Below are 22568 nucleotides of genomic sequence, written 5' to 3' on the forward strand. Positions count from 1 at the left end.
GGCACGGAGCCCCGCGGCCTTGGGGCAGCACTGGCACGGGGCACCGGGACATGGGGCACGGCCCGACACACCGGGCGGCACCGGCACGGAGCCCCGCGGCCTTGGGGCAGCGCCGGCACAGGGCACCGGGGATTTCCTTGCCTGCCACGGCCCGGGCGCTCTGTACGACCCCCGAGCTCCGCTCCCCGGCTCAGCCTCCCACCGAGCTCGTTAATTAGAGCTGATCGTTCACCGCGGTAACGAGCCGCACTGCCTGTCCCCTCATCCCGCCTTCGGCGTTTGGGGCTCCCGCTAGGTCCGGCGGTGGCTGCGGTGCCCGGAGCCTTCCCGGCACCCCCAGCCCGCCCTGGGTGCCCGGTCACAGGGACCCCCAGCTCGCTCCCGGTGTGCAGCTGCCGGGACCAGGCCGCTGCCCGCTCCAGATGTGCCTCATAAACCGGATTCTCTCGCGGTGCCACCTGCAGTGACATCAAAGGGGAAACAGTGGCAGGAGAGGGGGATCTGGCCCGCCCTGCTGCGGGCAGAGCTTGGTGACAATTTGCTCTAGTGACAATCTGCTGTACCCTTTGGAGGGGCTGGGAGTGGAGTGGAAGCGCAAGCCCCACCGGCAGCACAGCCTGCAAATTCCACCTGGGTCTGAGATCTGCGCCAGGGCACAGGGAAGCCCTGGGCTGCTCCGCTTCCAACCGTTTTGCAATCCCCTCCCTGAAAATCCCGCTGGGTTGGGGCCTCGTTTCATTTTCAGAACCTTTTCCCCTGTCTCTTCGGGTTGCCCAGGATGAGGCATGAAAAGGGAAGTGAATATAGATGGGGAAATGGAATTTGTCAGAGCCCTTTCCATCAGCTCCTTGGCCACCCGAGCAGAGGATCTGCACCCACGAGAGCTCCTGGAAATGCCCTTCCTGGAGCACAGCACATGACCCCCATCCGCCTGCTTGGTCCTGGAAGGACAGGAAGCACTTTAACAGCTTAACTTTTTATTGGGGGATTTTTTGAGGGGTTCTTGAGAAGTTTGGAGCCGTGGTGCACATCTCATTTCGAAGCTGAGCTCAGTGGAAACCCAGGGAGTGGCTGAATGCTGAGCCCACGAGAAAAATCTGGAATTTTCCAAGCTCACCAGAGCCTGGATTCCTGAAAATCTGGCCCTGAGAGGTCAGGAGGAGCCAGGAGGGCTGCGGCTCACAGGGACTGCCGTGGCCTCTGCCAGCTCTGCCAGGCACAAAGCCCACTGCCAAGTCCAGCCTCCCTGAACAGCCAGGGATCGGGCTGTGCCTCACGGGATTGCCCTCCAAAAATCCCCTGCTGATTTCCCTCTACCTTCAGGCTCTGGCTTCTAATTAAATACATCATGGTGCCAACTTAATCATTCCCCAATCCCAAGACCTTGAAGGCTGTTGGGAAGTGCAGAGCAATCCTAAATTTGAGGAGAGGGGGAAAATAAAATCCCTTTTGTGTTTTCGGATCTGCTGGGGCTCTGGCGCGGTTGGGCAGTTATTTGGGGGGCAAAATGTCTGTGGAGGCGTTTGTTCGTCCTGGCAGCCACAGCCCTGCACCCTCCACATCCCCTCGGTTCCCCTTTTGCTGCCACCGGGATTTTCACTCGGTTGGGACTTTTTTTTTGGCCGTTTGCTGCCGAATGCAGAAATGCCAGACTTGGGGCGAGTTCCCTTCGCTGACGCCCTTCCAGCCGTGTGGAGGCGGAGGGGAAGGAAGGGGCCATTTGACGGGTCTCGTTTAGGAGGCGGGTGGCATCTCCTGGTGCCCAGGCATCCGTGTCTCTGGAAAGCGCATGTCCCCGGGCACCACCTTGTTTTCCAACCCTGTCAGAGCCTGAAATACAAGCCACTGTTTCCCAGCAAAGCAAGGAATTGCGTGAACGGCCACGCACACGGGAAGCAGCACCCGTGGGCGTCCTTGGCAACCGCATCTCCCGGGATAGGGATGCTCCGGGTGAGCACTGACAGTTCCTCAGCTGCCGGCTCCCGGTGTCTGCGCCGGGCTAGGGCAGGCGCCGCTGCTCCGTGGCTTCGCTGGAAGCCGCCGCGTTCTGGGCTCTGTGCCCCCTTTTAAAGCAAGCCCTGACCTAGATTCCCTCCCTGCCCGTGCACCGCCGCCGGGCTCTGCTCTCCCGCCGCTCCTCCCCGCGGCTGGAAGGGGCCCAGCGGAGCAGGCCGGGCTCCTGCTCCTTATGCCAGCGGCATCCGCCCCGGCGGAGCGGGGAGCGAGCCTGCGCCGGCCGATACAGCCCTATCGCCCTTTCCCGGCCCGCAGCGATTCCCAGGCGCGAGGTGTTAACGGAGCATCCCCCGAGCAGGAGGGACGGCCAGTGGGACTATCACTGCTCGGCAGAGATATCACCGCCCAGAGGCAGCGGTGGTGGCCCACGGCCAGCCTTGGGCTCTGCCTGTCCTCCCCCCATGGCAGTGTCCCCCGTTCCCATTCAGCCCCCGGCATGTCCCACCCCTCGGGCTGACACCAGGGACAGCATCACCCGGGGGTGCAGCGGGGAGGGAGCACAGCTGGATGGCCTCCTGCAGAGTGTGGGTGCAACAGGACCCTGTCTGTCCATCCATCTGTCTATCCCTGTGTCCATCTGCACATCCATTTGTCCATCCATCCATCCATCCATCCATCCATCCATCCCTCCATCCATCCATATCTCCCCATTAGAGTCAACCCCCACTCGTGGTTATATCCCTGACCAATCCTTGGGTCACCCACATGCAGCCACATGGGATAACATTTACGTGGGCACTGATGGCAAAACACACATTTAAGAGGAAAAACCATCATTAAAAAATGGTGTGTGCACCAGCACCCTGCCTCTGGGGCACAGAGGCAGGATTGGGAGCTGCACACATTGGACAATCCTCCGCAATCATCCCGGGAGCTACCCAAGCCCCCTTTGTGTGCCCCCGCCCCCAAAACCTTTTATGCTTCAGGTGAGACAGATCCTCTTTCCTCATCCCACAGGTGGGAACAGGGGTGCAGAGCAATATTGGGGTTCCTCTTTCCCCATCCACCACTGGCCCCTGCGTGCTGCAGGGCATCTCCCGCCCGGTGCTGCCTTCCGCTTTCCTCCAGACCCAAAATAGCCCCCGGATGACGGTGGGGGGATGCCGGGGGCGACGCTTCCTCTTTCTGAGATGCCACCGCAGCTGCTGGGGAAGGTACAGGGACTCTCAAGTGGGGATGAGCCATGGGGACGTGGGCGCAGCTGCTGGGGCTGACATCAGGCGTGGATCGAGAGCATCCTCTGGATGCCCGGCTCCTTGCCTGGGCCACCTCAACATCCCCCACTTTGCCACCTCCCTGCCGGTGTGAGGAGTTGGTGAGAACACCCGGCCCAGTGGCTGCATCCCACGGAGCAGTCTGGGGTGGGCTGGGGTCCCGGCACCTCCGGGGGTTCCCCGTGCCCCCCTCTCCACCCCAAGCAGAAAGCTGCACCCACGGGCTGCCCGAGGGGTTCCCGTCCACGTCCCACTCTTCCCCAGAAAGTGTCGGTGACTCCCTGACTGGTGGCTGGGCTTTCCCAGTGTCAGCCGGAGTCCCCATGTTCCCACCACAAACGCCCTCAGGAGCCATGGGAACAATTTCAGCTGGAGGAAGTCAGACTCTTCTCCTCTGAGGCCAGTTTTGAAGCCCCTCATCACACCCCTCTGCCTGGAAACGGGTCCCTTAATTTCCGCTTTGTTATCCCGGCTTGTTTGTCTGCTCTCAGCTCCGAAATAGCTCCTGGGGACACCCGGGTACTCTGTGTCAGCCACCAGTGCTGCCCCGACTGTGGGGTTTCTCTCCTGGCCCCACCTTGTCATATCTTGTTTCCACCCTCGTCACTGGGAATTCCCCCAGCAGCTTTTGGGGTGAAGTTGCTCATCTCCGCGGTCGCAGCAGAATCCGGGGAGCCACCAGGGCCGTGGGGCAGCAAGGATTGTCCCGTTCCAGCCCCACATCAGCAGAGCACCTCAGGGGGATGCAGAGGACGTGGAGGGACGCGGGGTGAAGCCCCTGGTCTCGGGGCTTCCCACGCACCCCCAGAATGATGTGCACACCCGGGAGCTTGCACTCCTGTGGGGACACGCGCACTCGTGGGGACAAGGGACGTGCGCAGCTGAAGGACCCGGTGGGTGATGGAGCCACGTCCCGTAACCGGGACCTTGAACCCCGCAGCCTGGCTGGGGTACAAGGGAAGCTTCCCGGGGTCGTGGCGTGCAAAAGCCACGCTGCTGCCACTGCAGCTGTGACCCCCTCTGGGCGTCAGCTGCCATTCCTGGGAGCTGGGGCAAGGATCCGTCCCTCCAGCCCTCCCTCGCGCTCCGGAAACGGGCTGGGCAAAAACCCTCCTCCTCCCTGCTTCTGCCTGATTTCCCCTGCCCTGCCCAGGGCTGCTCTGGGACCTGTTTCCCACCCCGCTAGCCCTGCGCTGGGATCCATCCAGCACCATCTGCCGCTTGGAAGAGCCCTGTTCCCTAAGCTGCTCTAATCCCTGAATCCTATCTGCGTCCCGCAGTCGGTGTGAGCTGCCGGCAACGAGCATCTCCCCGGCTTCCGCAGCCCACGCTCCCGCAGCCCACGGCCACGCTCCCTGCGGCTCTCCCGGCTTTTCCCTGCCCGTCATGCTGGGGCTGGTCGGGCGCTGAGCAGTCCCTGCGCTGCGGGACAATGGGAAATGCTGGGAGAGGCAAGAGCAGAAAAGCACTGAGTGATGCTCGACGCTGCTGCCTCCTGCCTTCCTCTGCCCTGGGAGCGAGCCGAGCTCTGAGCCAGGAGCGCAGGAGGCAGCGCCGGGATCGGGAGGCAAGAGAGGGGAGAGGTCCCCCGGGATCGGGAGCTGTGGGGCAGCTGGCAGGAGAAGAAAAGGAGCGAGGGGCCGCGGAGAGGTGGGAGGAGGGTGGGGGGCGGTGAGCCCGGGGGTGAAAGAGCCGAACGCTGGAGCAGACAGACCCGGCGGCTCAGGAAGCCGGGGAGGAGCGGGGGGCTGGGGAGGTCTCCCCCACTCTCTCCGCCGAGGAAGCGCAGGGAAGAGCTTCCCGGAGGATGTAGGGCATGGAGGGAGAGGAAGCGCCGGAGACAGCTGCACAACATCTGGCAGCGGCGCGGCCCCCCGGGACCCCGAGGCAGCCGAGCACGGGGGGGCCGGGCCAGCGCGACGCTTCCTGCCACCCCTCCGCTGCCAGATGTGCACCCCTCTCCCCCCGGCCCTGCACCCCCACCCTTCCTCCCGCCGGGACGTGCCCAACACCTGTTTCCAGTTCAGTCCCAGTTCGCCGGCGCTCCCAGGACCCCGCGGTCCCCGCAACGCCCAGGGGACACGCGGCCCCGTCACCTCTGGCATCCCCATGCTCTGATGGCCTTCCTGGCTCCCGCGGGGCGGGCTGGGGGGAACGACCAGTGCGTGTCCGCAAGTGGAGCGCGTTCCCCTCCGTGGCATTGTGGTGCCCTTTCCCATATCAAGCCCGGGCGTCCAGCAGCCCCGGCCCCAGTGGAGCAGGACGGAGGATGCAGGACCACCCCATCCCGGCCGGCACTTCCCACCCGATCCTTCCTGCCCCGAATCCCTCTAGATGCAGACTGCCCGGGGCAGGGAACTGCCCATTGCGCGGCCCCGGGAAATAGCTGGGTAAGGTTGAACAGCAAGACAGGATTAGCCTCGGGCAGGGAAAATAGCCTCTCCCTTCAAAAATAGCTTCCTGGGATTAAAAATAGCCAGAGGTCCCAGAGCCGTGACTGCGGGGGGACATAGGCACCAGCTGGGCCGGGCCACCCGCTCCCGCGCCGGGGGACAATTAGGGGCATTATGGAGAGCTTAGGGCTGCCCGGAGCCATCTGGCCACAGGCAGAGCCCCTCGGCACTATCCCTGCAGCCGAGTCAGGCCCCTCCAGGTGATCCCATGAGCCCCATGGTGCGGATGGTCCCCAAATCCTGGTTATTCCCCTTTCCAGGCAAGCTGTGTGGTGCAGCTGACATGCTGGAGGGAAGGGATGGTATCCAGTAGAACCTGGACAGTCTGGAGAAGTGAGCCTGTGCTGTCCAGAGGAGTCTATGGAGATGCTCCAAAAGCTGGAGCACTTCTGCTCTGGAGACAGCTGAGAGAGCTGTGGGCATCCAGCCTGAAAAAGAGAAGGCTCTGGGGAGAACTTAGAGCCCCTTCTGGTCTCTAAGGGGGCTCCAAGAGAGCTGGGGCCTTTGGACAAGCACCAGGAGTGACAGGACAAGAAACAATGGATCCAACCTGACAGAGGGCAGGGTTAGATGGGATATTGGGAAGAAATTTTTCCCTGTGAGGGTGCTGAGGCACTGGCCCTGGTTGCCCAGTGAAGCTGTGGCTGCCCCATACCTGGAAGTGTCCAAGGCCAGGCTGGATGGGGCTTGGAGCATCCTGAGATAGTGGAAGGTCTGTGCAGGGGTGCAACCCCCCCTGCCTGTGGCAGGGGGTTGGAACAAGAGGAGCTTTAATGTCCCTTCCAATCCAGCCCATTCTGTGAAGTCCCCAGGGATGTTTTAGGCTGTCCCAGGGCACAGAGCAGGGGTTTCCCTGTGGGTTGGATGGGGCAGGGGCAGGTGAAGTCCAGCTTAGTGTTCTGTGGGTGTCCCATGACGTGGGGACTGCCCCACATCCCTGGCACTGGAAACTCCCAGCCTGGGGTGATGCTGGGACATGGCCAGGCACCCCAAAGCCCAGCCAGCCCCGGGGTTTTTTCCCCCTGTGTCACAGGAAAGTGGCATCAAAGGTGGCCAGCAGTGCCTGGGCTGGGAATGTGGAGCTCAGGTTTTCCCTGAAAGTGCCAGCACAGGCTGAGCCCTGGGTGCCACAGCACTGGCAGGGAGGTGGCTGCCAGTATCACCACCATGTTGGGGACCAGAGGCAAAGGTGGTCTCAGCGATTCCTTGAGGGACAAGGACCAAAAGCCACCAGCGAGCACTCTGTCCCCGCACAGCCAGTCCCGGGAGGTTTGACATTTTCACCTCCACCTCCTGTTTTCTGCTCTCCTCCCACCCAGCGCTTGGAAACGGCTCCTCTTTCTCTCCCTGCTTTTCTTCCAGCATTTCCGCTGGCTGTGGGCTTTACACAACATCTCCCGGTTGGAGAAGGAGAGCGGAGACCTCCTCCTACTCCGATGGGAGCGCTGGGGGTGCTAGGGCTGGGGGGAGTCTCGCAGGTGGAGAGATTTTAGCAGGAGCCTGTAAGGAATAAATCCTCAGCCCCTGGAGTCCCAGGAAAGGGCGAGTCCTTGGATCATGTCGCTGCAGCCAGAAAGATGCGTGCGGAGTGACAGTGGGGACAGCTGGCCGGGAATGGCAGTGTCCCAGTCTGGAGAGGGGACAGCCACCCTCGGGGAGCAACGGGGTGGGGTGGCCTGTCCGTGCCCCCCTCCCGCCCCCCATTACCATCAGCTCCATCCGTTCCGCAGCCCCCCTCTGCCCCCGCTGGCATTATCCCGCTGATCCCGCTCGCAGCCTCCCTAAGGCACTTAGAGGGGTTAAAAACAGCAACTGTCCCAGCCCTGACCCCAAGGAACCCTCCGAATCCCAGCTCCCTTGGGGTGCTGGCACTGACCCGATGCAGGGTAGGCACTGTGTGTGTGTGTCCATCCCCACCTCCCATTCCAGACACTTCCTGGTCACCCCATACCAGCTTGGGGTGGTGGGAGCAGAGGTGGGGTGACCCCCCATTACCATCTCTCTGCCTGCACAGGCAGAGAGATGATGGGTGGCATTAATTGGTGCTGGGCTGGGGGGCCGTGGTGGGGGCTGTTTGTCTGCTGCAAAGGGGGACAAGAGTGTGCCACAGCACCCAGCTGGTGCCCCCTTCCCGGCGCCCTTCTCCCTGCCTTTCCCAAAATCCCGCCCGAAGGCGGGGAGATGAAAGCGGGGTCACGCTGCCCTGCCTGCCCACATCCTTCCCGCACATTCCTCTCCCTCCTTCATCTCTCCGGGGGTGCCCGTCCGCGCTGAGCTCCGCAGCAGCCCAGGCTGGAGGAGACCTTGGCGTTTTCCCCTCAGTTAAAAATAGCCTGAGATTTATTTTCTGGCAGCATGGAAAGCCCCCGGGGCGGCCGAGAGGAAGCAGCCGGGCTGGGGCAGGCAGGGGCGGCGGGGGGAGAGCGCGGAGGGCAGGAAATAACCCCCGGCAGCGGCTGCCCTGGACGGGGAGAAGGCTCAGATGCGAACAGTGTGTGGTTCATGTGGAAACTCCCAGGACAGCAGCCACAGCTCCAGCCCTGAGCATCCTGCGCTCCGGCCAACTGCCCCCGCCTGCTCCCCACGGCCAAGGTCGGACAGGGCTGGGAGCAACCTGGCCTAGTGAAAGGTGTCCCTGCCCATGGCAGGGGGTTGGAACGAGATGAACTTTATGGTCCCTTCCAACCCAAACCATTCCACGATTATACAGCAGGGCTACAGCCCCTCTGGATGATCCCCAGCATCCCAGTCCCCCTACCCAAATCCCTGGGTTTGTTCTAACCCCAGCGCCATGTCCCCACACCTTTCCTAACATCATTCTTCCCACCTGTGACATACAGAGGGAAGGTGGGATGCTGTGGAAGCTCCCAGGGTGCTGCGGGAGCCCTGGGATGCTGGCAGCCAGCAGGCAGGGAGGGCAGGGAAGTGCCGTGCCTGAGGGAGCGCTTTGCTTGCCACCACTCCCTGCCCCGCTCGCCTTGCGTGCATCCCAAACCACTCCTAGCGTGCTGGGCACTTGTTTTGGGGCTCTATCCCCCTCCATGACCCTGCATGGCCATGCCTGGAGTGGAGGTGGCAGCTGTCTGCGCACAAACCACACAGAGCTCTGTGCTGCTCTCCTCCTCCCGGCATTTCACTCCAAGGGCTCCCACCCACCCTCCGAGGATGCTCAGAGTGCCTCTGCCTGCGTCTGCCTCCCGTTGTCCCCCTGCCTAAAGTAGAATGGGGAGAAGGGGCTGCCCCCACTCCTGGCTGGCACTTCCTGTGTTGCTGAAGCATTCTGTCCACCCCTTGCCTGCACACCCACTCTCCGGGAGCACAGGACCCCCTCCTCGTGCCGTGACCTCCTTCTGCTTCCCAGAAGGACCAGTTCCCGTTTCCTGGGGACCTTTCGGTTCTTGTCCCCCTTCCCCAGCCCATTCGTTATCAGCCTTACTATCATTTCCTCCCCGTCCACCCACCTGCTTATTTTAGCTGCTTCTTCCTTCCTCTCAGCTGCTTTTGGAGCAAAGTCTGTCCCCGTTCCCCTCTGGCAGCGCCCACCCCGGCCACACCACCCTCTGCCCACCGCATCGCCAGTGTCCCCTCGACAGCCCGAGCGGGTCCCGGCGGGCGATGCCGGGTGCCGGCAGCGCGGGGTGCCAGGACGTGCTGCCCATGGGCACAGTTCCCTGCCCGCCGGCCGGGGATGGAGGCTCTAATTAAGGCAGGATCCTGCCGTCGCTCCTCGGCTAATTGCAGCCTGCGCTGCCCTGCCAGGCTCCCTGGCTCGCCCGCCGGTCCCTCCCCGCACTGCCTGCGCTGCCTGGCCTCTGCCTGAACCCTGCCTGCGGGCTCTGCCTGCGCCCGGCCTGCCTCCCCCAGCCGGCCGTGCCTTCTGGAACGCTCCACCCTGCAAACCGGTTTGCAAGGAAGGGTCTTCCGTCAGGGAAAAACCGATGGGTCACATCCCCACTGCCCCGCCTGTGCCCTGCCTTCATTCCCGCATCCCTCCCTCATCCCCACACCCTGCCCGCATTCCTGCATCCTCCCTGCATCCTTCCTGCACCCCCACATCCCCGCATCCATCGCAGAGTCCCAGGAACCGCCAAGCTCTTCTCCCCCAGCCGACCCTCAGTGATTAAATCCCATTCCCAAAGCAAGGCTGCGATGCTCCATCACAGGAGGCTTTGAGGAGAGGGTTGGCAGAGCCATCAGCCAGTGCTGACCCCGCCAGGGACATCCCAGGGCCCCCCAGCCCTTTTCCCTGGATCATTACCACTCCCCAGGCCGAGCTCCCAGCAGCACTGTCCCCATTCCCGTCGTGCTCCGGAGTGCGGGGGCTGCCAGGGAGGGCTCCCAGCGTGGCGCTGCCAGCAGAGCCGGGAGATGTCGGCAGCTCTTTATTTATTTAAAGCTCCATGTTTGCGGGGAGTGCCTGTCCTGCAGGAGGGATCCGGCTGCCAGGGACGTATTCGGCTGCCGGGGAGACATCCAGCTGCCAGGAGGAACGCTGGCCGACAGCCACGCTTGCAGGGGCTTTTCTCCCTGCCCAGGGCTGGGTGATGCCCCCCCTACCCCGGGGGAGGACACAGCCCCCTTTGCAGCCGCCTCTCCCCCTGCCTGGCACCAGCCATAGAGCGGGATTGGGGGACACGCTTCCAAACACCCCTGCTGTCACCCTGAGCCGGCGAGTGGGGTTTGGCCTCGCCACCGCAGTGGCTCAGTCCCTCAGTGGTGACAGGGATGTGTGGCTCGGGCGCTGTTTCCAAGGTAACCCTGGATGAGCTCGGCCTCCGCATCCCTCCATGCCCCTGCATCCCTCTGTGCCCCTGCATCCCTCCATGCCCCCACACTGAGGAGCCTCCCAGTGCAGCAGGGGCTTGGTCCCTCCAGGGATGGGGATGGGGAGGGTACCGACCACAGGGAGGAGGGATAGGGAAGTGGAGATGTACAGGACATCCCTCCCCTCCCCGTTCCCAGCACAGCCATCCCCTGGGCATGGGTGTGTATGACCTATTCCAAAGACAGGACCTCAAGGACCTCGGGGACCAGGTCAGGGTGTTCCCGTCCTCCCTCCTGGAGCACCTCCCAGGGAGAAAACCAGAAATAGACTCTGTGGTTCCCCACCCAGCCCTGGGCAACAGGCCATGGCCCGAGTCCTGCGGGATACCCTGGATGAAGTCTCTCCCCAAGCATCTCCTGCCCCGGTGGGATGGGCTGAGTGGGCAGTGCAGTGGGTGCCAGGGATCCCTGGGGGTCCCAACCCAGGCAGGTGGGGGATGGGGTGAGAGATATGTGGGTGCTGTCCCAGTTGAGATCTGCTGGGAAGAGACCTGGCCAGGCTGGGAGCCTGCCTGGGCTTCCCAGTGCCTCAAAAAAGGCCAGTTTGGATATATTCCAGGGGTCACCCTGTCCCTCCAGCTCCTGCCACACCCCAGGCCAGTATGGCAGCACTGAGCCATTCAGCACAGATGGGGGCTGCAGCCCCCCACTCACCTCCCCACCTTCCCCCCACCCACCCCATCCCTGGGGATGAGCATCCCCAGTTTTCCATTCATCCTGGCTTGTGTAAAACAAGTCTTTCAGTGTATGCAGCCAGGGCTGGAGAAGACTGGGATGCTCCAACAGGAATGGCAGGGGCTCGGCAGGGAGGGGATGCTCCCAGAGGGAAGCAGAGCTGCAGAGATAATGCTGGACTCATTTCCCATTGCAGTGGGAACCCCAGGGGAGCACAGGGGAGCACAGGAGACTGGCTCCCTGACCCTGGCCCACCGGCTGCCATGAGGAGGGGAAGCAGCTCCTCTGTCAGGATGCTGCCAGCCCGCCCTGAGCACTGTTTCCATCGCAGCCCTCCCTTTTCCATCTGCTCCTGCCACTTCCTCAGGGCCCTCCTGCACGGGGCCACCGACAGCAGCGATTTCTTATTACAAATATGTTCCGGTCCATCGCCCCCCAGATCTGCATCCCTGGGACCTGTGTGATGAGGAATTCGATTCCTCGCTGTTAATGAGTTTATGCCAGCAAAGGGCTTTGAAGATGTAATGCTCTGTACAGGAGCTGAGCATCATTTTTATTATTGATTTCACTGCCAGCCCCTGAGATGCTGCTGGAGGACACAGACCTCTGGGTAAAGCCTCTCGAATCCTTGGGGAGGCAGTGGGGAAGAATATGCAGAGGAGAAATCCCTTCCCTGTGGACAGACAGCTCTGCAATGCTTCCAGGTCTGTGCCCTTCCAAGAGCAAATCCGCCCCACACAGCAGGACAGCAAACCTCTCCTCGGGATGGAGAAGGGATTGTATGGCAAACCCCACATCGGGGCCGGGGGAAGGGATCTGAGTCAGCCACTAACAAAATGTCATCACTGATGGCATCCTGCCACCCTGCCCCAGGCTCAGACAAGCCCCGGGGTCCTGGCGCCACAAGGGACCCTGAGCCGTGAAGGACCCAGAGCAGCCGAGGTCAGGGTCAGGGTGGGGCTGTGGATTTGGAAGCGGCAGGAAGAGCGTCCGGAGCCTTTTATCAGCCTTGGATGGTGGCAGCCACACAAAGGTCCTTGACGGGCTCCACATTGCTCTGTCCCCACACGCCCTCCCCAGGGATGGGCTGCGCTGGCAGCTGCCCTCCTTTCAGAGCAAACACGAGGCGAGTGTGTAGCCTCGCCCGACTGCTGATCCCACTGGAGCAGGATGTGGTGTAGGATTCCCTGCCTGCACCCACCACTGCTGCCCTGGGCTGAGCCTGGAGCTGCTGAGATGCTCCACAAACCCCTTGGGCTTTAAACACTGGGGAGGATTTCCTGCCAGCAAAGGGCACTGCTGTCCCTTGGCCTGGACTGCTCCTGGCCATGGGATTTTCCAGAAACGCCTCCCTAGTTCCCCACTCCTGGGGCCACCCATGGTCATTTCCCGTGGTGGGCACTGGAGTGGGTGTGGGGCTCACGTCTCCCCCCCAGCACACAAATGGGGAAATGCCATGCTGGGAGAAATCACCGGGAACGGCAAAGCTGAGGGCTAATTATCGGCAAGGGAAGGAAGTGGGGAGGGAGATGCTGTGCTGGGGCCGAGGGTGGGGAGAGGAACCGGGCTGCTCCCAGCTCCGCCACTGACTCACCGGCAGCCCTGGGAAAACCACCTTGCTCCATGGTTACCAAACACAGACATTGATAACGCCCTTTGGCAATCACACCCGAGCATTCTGATCCTGGGATCAGCATCCCTCCCTCCTGGGTACCACTTCAGGGATGCTCCAGTGGCCTTGGGGCTGCCGAATGGGACTGGAGGAGATGCCATCGCGGTGGCGAGTGTGGCGAGGCCGCACCTGTGATCTGGTGTCAGGAAACATCTGAAAAATTCAGGTTAAGAAAAAATACGGAAACCGAGCAGAGCCCCACTTTTGCTTCCTGTTCTGGGGTCTCCATCCCCACCACCAGACACTGCCTCAGAGCTCCAGTTTGGTGCAAGAGGCTGATGTCACCTCGGTGCTGCGGACATGGCTCCTGGCATGCGCTGTTCTCGGAAAGGGGGTGCCGGGAGCTCACTTGGTGTTTGGGGGATTTTCGGTGGAGTTCCCGTGGGTCCTTTCTCACGGGTTGCTCCTGCTGCAGGCAGAGCCAGCACTGCAGGCAGCACAGGCAGCACATGCATCCTGCCCATAGGAGAAGCACACTAGGACACATCAAGGCTGAGTTTTGGGGTCTGAGGAGGGAGCTCAACCACCCCCCACGTGGCAAACACCCCCCTGGGCACACAGAGGGGGCCGGGCACTGACCCATTTATCAAGGTCACGGCCGTGGGCAGCGCAAAGCAGAGGCGATGTGACTATTTCGGTGAGCTGAGGGAACTTCACTGGCCTGATTCCCATAAATAAAACATGCAGGGAACAGCCCCTGCTCTGTCCTATTAATTCTGGACCCCAGGGGCCTGGCTCTGTGTGCATTCAGCAGCTCAGCATTGCCTGCTCCGCTCCCCTCTCCGGAGCCTGGCTGCGCTCAGGAAGGCTTGAAACCCCAGGTTTCCACAAAATGCCGAGTGTGAGTGCTCCGAGGGCACTTCATGGAAAATCCATTTGTTTTCTTAGGCACAGAGGCAGCTGGGAAAGATGCTGGTGTGTGGGTGGGTCGGGGAGCAGAGGACAGCTCCAGCTTGCTGCAGCCCCCAGCCCAGCTCCCCGGTTTCAAGAAGCCAGAGCTGTTTCCACCCACTCTCCTTCCCCATCTCCCGGCACGACCTCAGCACACCTTTGCCTCCCAGCTCTCCAGCAGCAGCCATGGCTCTCCCATGGCTGGTTCCTCCAGCCCCTCACAGAAGGCATTAGCAGAACAAGGGAGTTTAATTATCTGGATTTTCTTCCAGGAGGGCATGAACCTGTCTCTCCCTTGAATTTATCAATTGCTGCCAGATTTTATCTCTTGCTTTCAATTTGCTTGTGATGGTGTTTTCTGCACCGGGGACACCATGTCAGCAGCTCCCTCCTCGCTCACCACAGACACAGTGAATGATCTCTCTTGTCCCTCTGTGCCATCGAGTCCTGGGTGCTTTCTCCAACACCCATGGGTGCTCAAACTGGATTCACATCCATTACTGACCATGGCATTGCCCACCCAGCAGAGCCACGGAGCAAAGTTGGAGCGACGCCAGCACCAGGAGTGCATCTCGCCCTGGGGCTCTGCTGAGATCCACGGCCCCACCAGTCATACCCAGAGATGAAGGGCCCCCATTTTCAAGTGACTCAGACTCACCCTTCCTTCCTCAGGAAAACCTGTGATCAGATAAAGCCATCAAACTATCTGGTGAGAATAAACACGCTGCATCTGCACGGATGCAGGCTGTACCCCTGCTAACCCCGCAGAGCCCAGGCAGCCTCTGCTGCCATAACCCCATCCTTCGGAGGGACACCTCCAGCCCCAGGCAGCACAGCGGGGATTGCACACGCATGTGCAAGGCTGGGACCTGCTCTCACTGTGACCAGCACTCACTGGAGGTTGGGAGGCCCAATTCCCAACGGTACTGGGCACAGCATCTCCCCATCCTCCCTCATCCCACTGGGCTGTATCCATGCTGCACCAGCAAGAAACACGTGGACAAAGCAAAGGGCGAGAAGAGGAGGAGCGGAGGGTGGAGGAGAAAGAGGGAGGGAGGGAAAACATTTTAAAAAACCCGCAACTGCCAGCAGATGGGCACTGCCCCCGCCAAGGTGCTGCACTGGCAGGCGGAGGGGCTGGCGAGGAAAAGAGCAAAGGAGGGTGTGAAGATTTCCCTGCAGATTAAACCAAACCCACACTGCTCTGGTGCTCACTGACGCAAGCCTGGTCTAGGAAAACGGCGGGGTTGGGGTTTGGGGTTCCATTCTGACACAGGCAGGACCCCTTCAGGTCCCCCAACTCCCCACAGCTCTTAGCCCTGTCTGTGAGATGTCAGGGGTGCTCAGGATCAGACTGTTCCCACACTACGTGGGGGTTTGCATGACACTGAAGGGGCCAAGAGCCCATCTCTGGAGGCAGCTCTGCTCCCCTCACCCCAAAATACCCTTGGAGGTTGGGAATGAAGGAGCGTGGTGCTAGGATGTGGCTACAGGTGCTAGGGGAGGTTGCACCAGCAGCTCCAGCACTGCCTTCTCTGGGAAAAGCAAGGATGGAGTGGGATGTGAGCAAGACAGAGGGGAAGCACAACAGGGCTGCTTAAACTGATGCTGGGTCCAGCAGGATGTGGAGCTCAGGGTTGGTGTGACAGTGAAGGAGCAGATAATGTATTGCAGGGAACTCCTGGAGGAGTAATCAAAATGAGTGGGTTGGGTTTAGAAAAGAGCTGAGAACACAGACGTTTTTGTAGGGGGTTGGAACTACTAAACCCAGGAGGAAAGAAAATAAAGAAAGCATCTGTCTTTGCCCACATCCCTGTGCTACTTCCCAGAGATCAGGGGCTCTCCTGGCCTTTGGGGCCAGCGGTGGTTCTGCCTCTGCTTGGGAGCACCCCTGAGCCTGGGTGTGGGTGCTGGCCCCGCCGGCACAGCTCCAGCTGGGACAGGCTCCAGGGCTCACCAGGCACCGGGTGACACGGGGCCCTGCCTGCCCTGGACCCCCACACCCCCAGGGCCGATACCCCCGGCCATGGCCCTGGGCGATGCTGAACTCTGCCCTGCCTGACCGGAGAAGAGGAAACATCTTCCCGACGGCGGCTGGCTCCGGGAGGGATTTTCCGCTGCCTGTTGGCCACGTGCTGCTGGAGCCAGCTCAGGTGCTGGATCTCCCTGGCTGTAATTTCATCCCTGGGCTCCTGTAACAGCTCTGGCTGGGCGGCACGAGGGAAGTGACCGGGGCGCAGGTCCGAGCCCCAGCCCGGAGCTGCATCCGCCCAGCGTTTCCAGCCCAGCCTTATCTGGCGGCTCTCCCTGTGACTCCCCATTTTCCTCCTCTCCCCTCCTTTCCCCCACTCCACCCCGTGCTCCCGGCAGAGCTTCCTGCAGCAGGGCGAGGGCTGGGGGCTGCGGTGTGCCTGGCCGGACCCCTCCCTGCTGACCCCGGCTCTGCCCAGATAGGAAATCCTGCGGGAACTGAAGCCTGGGAACAGCGGCCAAGTTCTCCCCAGGGCTTGGCAGCACTGGGATTTGGCCTACGGGTCACATCAGCCAGCTGGGCTTCTCTGGGAAAAGCTAGGATGAGCTGGGAGAAACCCCGGGAAGGGCATGGAGACCACCATGAAGTGCTCATGATGGACACCCATCACCTAAATGTGCCATTTACAACAAGAGGATTTTGGCACTTAAATGAGCCACTTTCCCATTGGGAATGGTGGGAGGAGAGGGCATCACAGCAGGAGGATGCTGACCAGAGTCATGCACGGCCACTGGCGTGACCCAGCTGTGCAGGAACCAGGTGGGTGTTCACAGAAGGCCATGGTGATGCAAAGTGCCGTTAGCAGCCTTTGAACAGCTTCAAATATAAAATGATTATTGACAGCCTCATCGCTCCTCCTGACAAGCAATTTAATATAGATTCAAATATTGTGCAAACCCCTTCTTATTTATTTGAGAGCACTTTGTGAATGTTTTGCCAGAGTCCTCCTGATTTTTCTTGTTATTATTTTAGAAAGGGAAGCAACCAGAGATGTGCTGCTCCCCACACCCTGCAGCTCAGCTCCAGCACAGCCCTGCGGGGAACCCTGAAATTGGGGCTGTCTGAGCAAATTCAAGACACTGGAGGTAAAACCAAACAGAAGCATCAGGGTAGGAGCAAAAGGAAGACAAGCTCTCCACACTCTCTGAGCTGAGGAGGTCGAGAATGGAGGTGGGTTAATGCTCCCAGAGTGGAGTGTCATCCCAAGCTCCACATCAACCAGAGCAAAACTTGACTCAGTGTTTAACCCAGCTAAACCCTGGCTGTGGCCTGAGTCGTTAGGAGAACCAGCAATTGCCTGCTGAAACCCCAAACCACACCTCCCAAACTCCAGGAGTTACACATATGTATATTTTAACTGTTGCCTCTGCCTGTTGCCAGCAAGGTTCCATGACAGGCACGGCTTACATGGATCACACTGAGCCAAGAACTCGCATGCAGCCCTGCAATTTCCTTGGGTTCTGAAGAAAACCAGATCTTTGCAAACAGAGGGGTCTATTACAGTGAAATCTCTCTTAAACCCTGAGTTTGTAGGTGTTGCAGTAAAGGGGGTTGGGCCTGACTGAAAGACAAATCAGACTTTGAAGGATGCAGGACCAGGGGGATGTCCCTGCTTCTGTCTCCTGAAAATGGGTTTGTCTGTTTCTAAAGGGATGCTGTGAGCCCCTGGTAATGGCCAGGAAAGGTCGCAGGAGTGAAGGAGGGTGATAGTGGAGGAGGAAGAATCAAAATTTATTCTGAATGTGCTGACGTTTTGCTGTTGATGTCAGGACAAAGCCTGGCCCAAGCACCAGCACTTCCCAGATGTACAGAGGTGACAGTCAGCAAAAGCTGCAGAAGGAGAAGATCTGGTTAAAGAGCACTGTCCAAAGTGCACAGCAGTGAACTGCTCCTGATCCATACCTGGAATAGGAGGAAACCTGGGAGGGGATGAAGTACCAGAGCACTATGATGCAAAACACAGCAGGAAACAACTCTGAGAAGAACCCAAGCTCAGAGAAAGGAAAGTGGAGATCCTTTATTGCAGGAGGAGGGTGGTGTCAGCTGAGCATGGGGATCTCTTGAGCTCCAACTAACACACAAATGGTCTGCGGCGTCTGGGTGGGACTTGGAGGGGCCCCAGGTTGGCTCCAGGCTCCCAGTGAAGTCTGCAAGAATCAGTGTTTGGCTACTGCTGGGCCACTCCAGGGAGGGGAACAGAGCCAGAGCAGCAAGTCAAGGACAGTGGAGATGGAGCAGCCAGGAGAAGGAGGAGACAGAGCTTGTTGCACCCTCCTGCACCCCCAGTGCCATGGCCCCAGCATCATTCATCCTTATCATCACTGTAGGTCTTGGGGGGAACCTAAAGGGACACCCCAGAGCTGAGCTCACCCAGGCCACAAGAGGTTGGGAGTGGGGGACTGAATTTGACAGCCTGGATGCTTCTCCACTTGAGAAGCTTTGAAAGGGAATGTATTTTTGGAGCATTAAAGATCAACTGTTTGACTCTGGCCAATCCCTTTCAAGAAGAGCACCAAAGGAGGTCAGTGGGATGTGTCTGGTCAAATATTTTGTACATGACCATCATCTCTCACCCCCTCAAGTATTTACAGACCTGAGAGCATTTCCTGCTGTTCCCCCCTGTTGAGTATGTGGCGTCTCTGCTCCAGCAGGATGGTCCTGTGGCCATGAAGGACCACCCCAACACTGCCCTTGGGTGCAGAAAACAAAACGAAATCAGCACGATGTGTTTAGTCCCACAAATGGCAGCAGGTTTACCCAGCCAGCAGTGAAACACAGCGCACGATAATGAGAACAAATCTGCGGGGGTGGTGGTGGTGGTGGGGAGATGGGGTGGAAAGAGGGAGGTTTATTCTCCAGGGTTTTTTTGTAATCTTCACTCACCATATTTAGTAGGCTTGTGACTTGCCCTTGCTAGCTCATGGAGAATTCCCCCAAGTGTTTACTCCCACAGCCTAGCAAATGCCTCAATACACATCATGGAAAAAATACAATCGACATCTTCACTCCCACTAGAGAAGGAATTCCGACTTGCCCGGCACAGACCGGGAGTATAAGCCTGTGAGAGAGACAAATGCTGCTTCATTAGCTCCCCTCAGATGTGGTTTACTCCTCAAATGACCTGGTCAGGGCTGCACCACCTCCCTCCTTTCCTTCACCTAAGGAACCCCTGACCTTTGGTCAGGGCAGTGGGGACAGGAATGTGGGTCCTTTAACCCTTTCCTCCAACGTCCGCCAGCTGCTCTCCATGCAGTTCACAAAGCTGATGGTCCCGGGATTTCCAGGGTTCCAGAGATGCCGTGAAGGCAGGAGCAGAGCTCTGCAAAATGGCTTTCTTCCTGCTGTACCTAGAGAAGAGCAGGATTTGATGGAGAGCCAAGGCTACCTCGTACAGAACATTGAAACAAAATGGGGATCACTGAAAGCAGAGACCACATATCACAGATTGCCCAGGATTGCTTTGGAACCTCTTTTTCTACAAAACTTTAGTAGAGAAAAAAAACAGTAATTAGGCCCTTTGGACTTTGTCAACGTGTTCCCGAATGGCCCACATGACACGGACACACAGGAAATCATTTTAATTTATCAGATGAAGAATCTCCTAAAACTGCAATGAACATGAAGTAGAGGAGAGCTGGAGAGAGGAGCTGAAATGAGAATGCTCAGTGCTTCTGATGATTTGGCATTTCTGACCAGGAATTTCTTTGTCCATATTGGCAAATTTTGGGAATTTCTGCTGAGGGAAGCGGTGGAATCTCCATCCCTAGAAGTGTTCAAAAAACTTGTAGATGTGGCACTTGGGGACATAGTTTAGTGGTGGGTTTGGTAGTGCTGGGTTAACGGCTGGACTCAATGATCTCGGAGGTCTTTTCCCACCTCACCAATTCCGTATTTTTACAAATGGGGCATGGTGTGAATGCAGCACCCAGCCAGCTCTCCTCTGCTGCTGCTCTCCCCTGGTCTGGTCCCATCATACCCCAGCACAGGAGACAGCAGGAAGATGATGCTGACTTATTTGCACTGGAGAGGTCTTGGAGATTGTGCAGGGAGCAATCACAGAGGTGCAGGGACACTGAAAAGGCAGCGAAATTCAACAGCACATGTGCAAGTCCATGGTGGTTAATTTGCCCACTCAGTGAGGATGATCAGCCATGGAGCACTGGCATGTGGTATCAGTGTAGCTGTGCCGGGGGTTCAAATGTTCACATGCTCTTGGTAGAGCAAAAGGAACACCTTAGGGTAACTCCAAGCACTCCTGTGCTAAAGGAATATGATCTTTACCTGTTTTCCCAGTGGCTAAAACCCATCAATAGCGTGATACCACCTGTCTCTGCCAGGGTAGAACCTGTGCTATGGTGGTGAGGGATGTGGAGTCAGGCTGGAAACACGTGGTCTGTAACCCCTCACATGGTACTACACTCCTAATCTCTCCTTTGCACACTAAAAATCACAGGAACTACCCCCATTACCGTGATTTTTCCTCCAGCTCTTGTTTTTCCACACATATCCTTTCCTTCTTCATGAGGAGAAAGCACCTCTCAGGGCACGCTGAGCTATTGCAGTATTACCCAAAATACAATACAAATACAATACAAACTTCTAATTAAAGGAGAGGGGGCTTGGCAAAAGAATATTAAAGCTTTTCAAGTCTGCTGAAATCCTTTGTGTGGAACGGCTTTGGGAAATGGGGCCTGCTGCCACCCTCCCCCTCTTGGGAGTGTTCCCCAGGGCAGTGCCCGGGCAGCAGCTGCTGCTGCTCCGGGGGAGTCAGCCCAGCCTGACACACAAATAAATACCACAGGAAGAAATGCTTTCTTCCAACAAAGACCTGGGGAAGAACCCCTGGTAGAAGGAGAGGAGGGGAGCGTACATCCTGCACCTGAGGAGCTTTGGGGTAGTGGGGGAAGCTTGGTCTGAAATAGAGGAGTGAGGAAAGGCAGGAATGGTTACAGCTGCAACCAGGTATGATGCAGATGTCATGCAAAACAGACATAACTGCATAAAGATAAAGCTCCACTTTCAACAGCCCCTTTAACCTTTGTATTTCAGCCTAAAATAAAGGACAGACTTAAAGCACAGGAGGATTTAATACCTGCAGGCATGGGGGTGACAGATTCACATGAAAACCAGCACGAGTGTTTAGGGTGGAAAAGGGATTTTGTTTGCTCAGCTCTGGTGCTCCTCACCCACAGGTGACAGAGGTTGGAAAATGTGTTCTGCACAGGATTGTGTGTGCAGAAAGAGCAGGTGGCAGAAGGAACCCCCACCCAGTGCCGACTCTGAGTTGCTCAAGTCTAAGAAATTGTGTCCTTGGTTGCATGAACAACTTCTGCAAAGTCTTCATTTGCATTTTAATGGAACTCTTTCCAGGAAGGTGGTGCTTGGACTCTGTTGCAATATAAAATGAAGAGGTAATTAAAAACATGCTGGAGTGAAAAGGCATTTTGTTTTCATTAATCAGGTTTATTCAGAGTCTTTTCAAAATTAAAGGTATTTAGGGTATGTGGGAGGAAACGGGGGGAGGAAAACACATGACGGAACATCCGTTTATTTAAATTACAGATTAAAAAGTGGAAACCACACTTTTTGTGAGGGGATGTCCTAGGGATTAAAAGCACCTTACAGAAATGGATTTGAATGAAGAATAGGCATAAAAGCCAAGTCTAAGATTTCAACAGCAGGTCTGCCTACTTGAACGCCAGAGATGAAGGAAATACATAGGATGAGGGAAAGGAAACCACGGAGGAAATTTTTAAACCTTCGGCACGCAATTATCCAAGCAATTACTGTGATTGCACACCTAAGTCAGTTAACTATGCAAATGACCAACCCCGTTGGTCAGACACGTATTTCCCCAATTTCGGGCGCAATCACAGCACGCAGATGTTGATAAACAGTTTGCGAACGTTTTATCTGCTGGACCAGCTCCTGCTTTCACAATCCAGCGACCGCACAGCATCGAGAGCGATCCCCCCGCTCACCGCAGCCATCGTGCGATCGCGCCGACTTCCCCCACGCTCCAGACCTATCCTGCCCTGTTAAGCTCCGTCCTTTGAAATATAGGACACTTTCTGTCAGATCCTTCAGCGCGACAGTCAAAAGGGCAAAGCCCTGCCCTTTGTTGCAGCGGGAGGTTTTCCATCGCGGAGCTGACTGTGATCCCCATCCGCTGTGATCTCCATCCTTCCCCGACCACCGGCCTCGTTCTCCGGCCATTATGGGTCAGGGGGCTCCGAACTGCACTTATTTTACATTATTTCATTTCAGAGAATTGTGTGAAATACATCTCAGTGCGTACAAGAGGGGAAAAGTGATTTTTTTTTTTTTTTTCTCCCGGCAAGGTCCGGAGGAGGCTGCGGCACTGCCCCGCTCCAATACCCACCATCCTCCATCCCGCCGTGGGGCTTAGGGGACGCGCCCCGCTGAGGGCGCACAGCCGCCCCTCCCGGGACCAGGCGCACCTGCCGGGGGCAGGAAACACCCGTGGAGGCGCAGAGAGGTCCGGAGCAGGAGCAGGACCGGAGTTAGGACAGGGACCGGGACCAGGACAGGGAGCGCTGCCGGGGTCCCGCCGCCGCCCCCGCCTCAGCGCAGCCCCCGCGCTGTCCCGGCGTGCCCCGCGCGCCGCGCGCCCCCGCCCTCCTTCACTTCCGGTGTCCGGCAGTGGCAGCGCCGCCGGCGGCGCCCCCGCTCCCCGGGCGCGAGGGGAGGGGGGCGCGGCAAAGGGGCGTGACCGGCGGAGGGGCCGCCGCCCAATCACCGCCCGCCGCTGGGGGAGAGTGGGCGGGGAC

This window comes from Corvus kubaryi, unplaced genomic scaffold (assembly GCF_017639235.1).
Source record: "Corvus kubaryi isolate FWS band 111438036 unplaced genomic scaffold, C.kubaryi_AGA036_p1.0 134, whole genome shotgun sequence".
Taxonomy (NCBI): domain Eukaryota; kingdom Metazoa; phylum Chordata; class Aves; order Passeriformes; family Corvidae; genus Corvus; species Corvus kubaryi.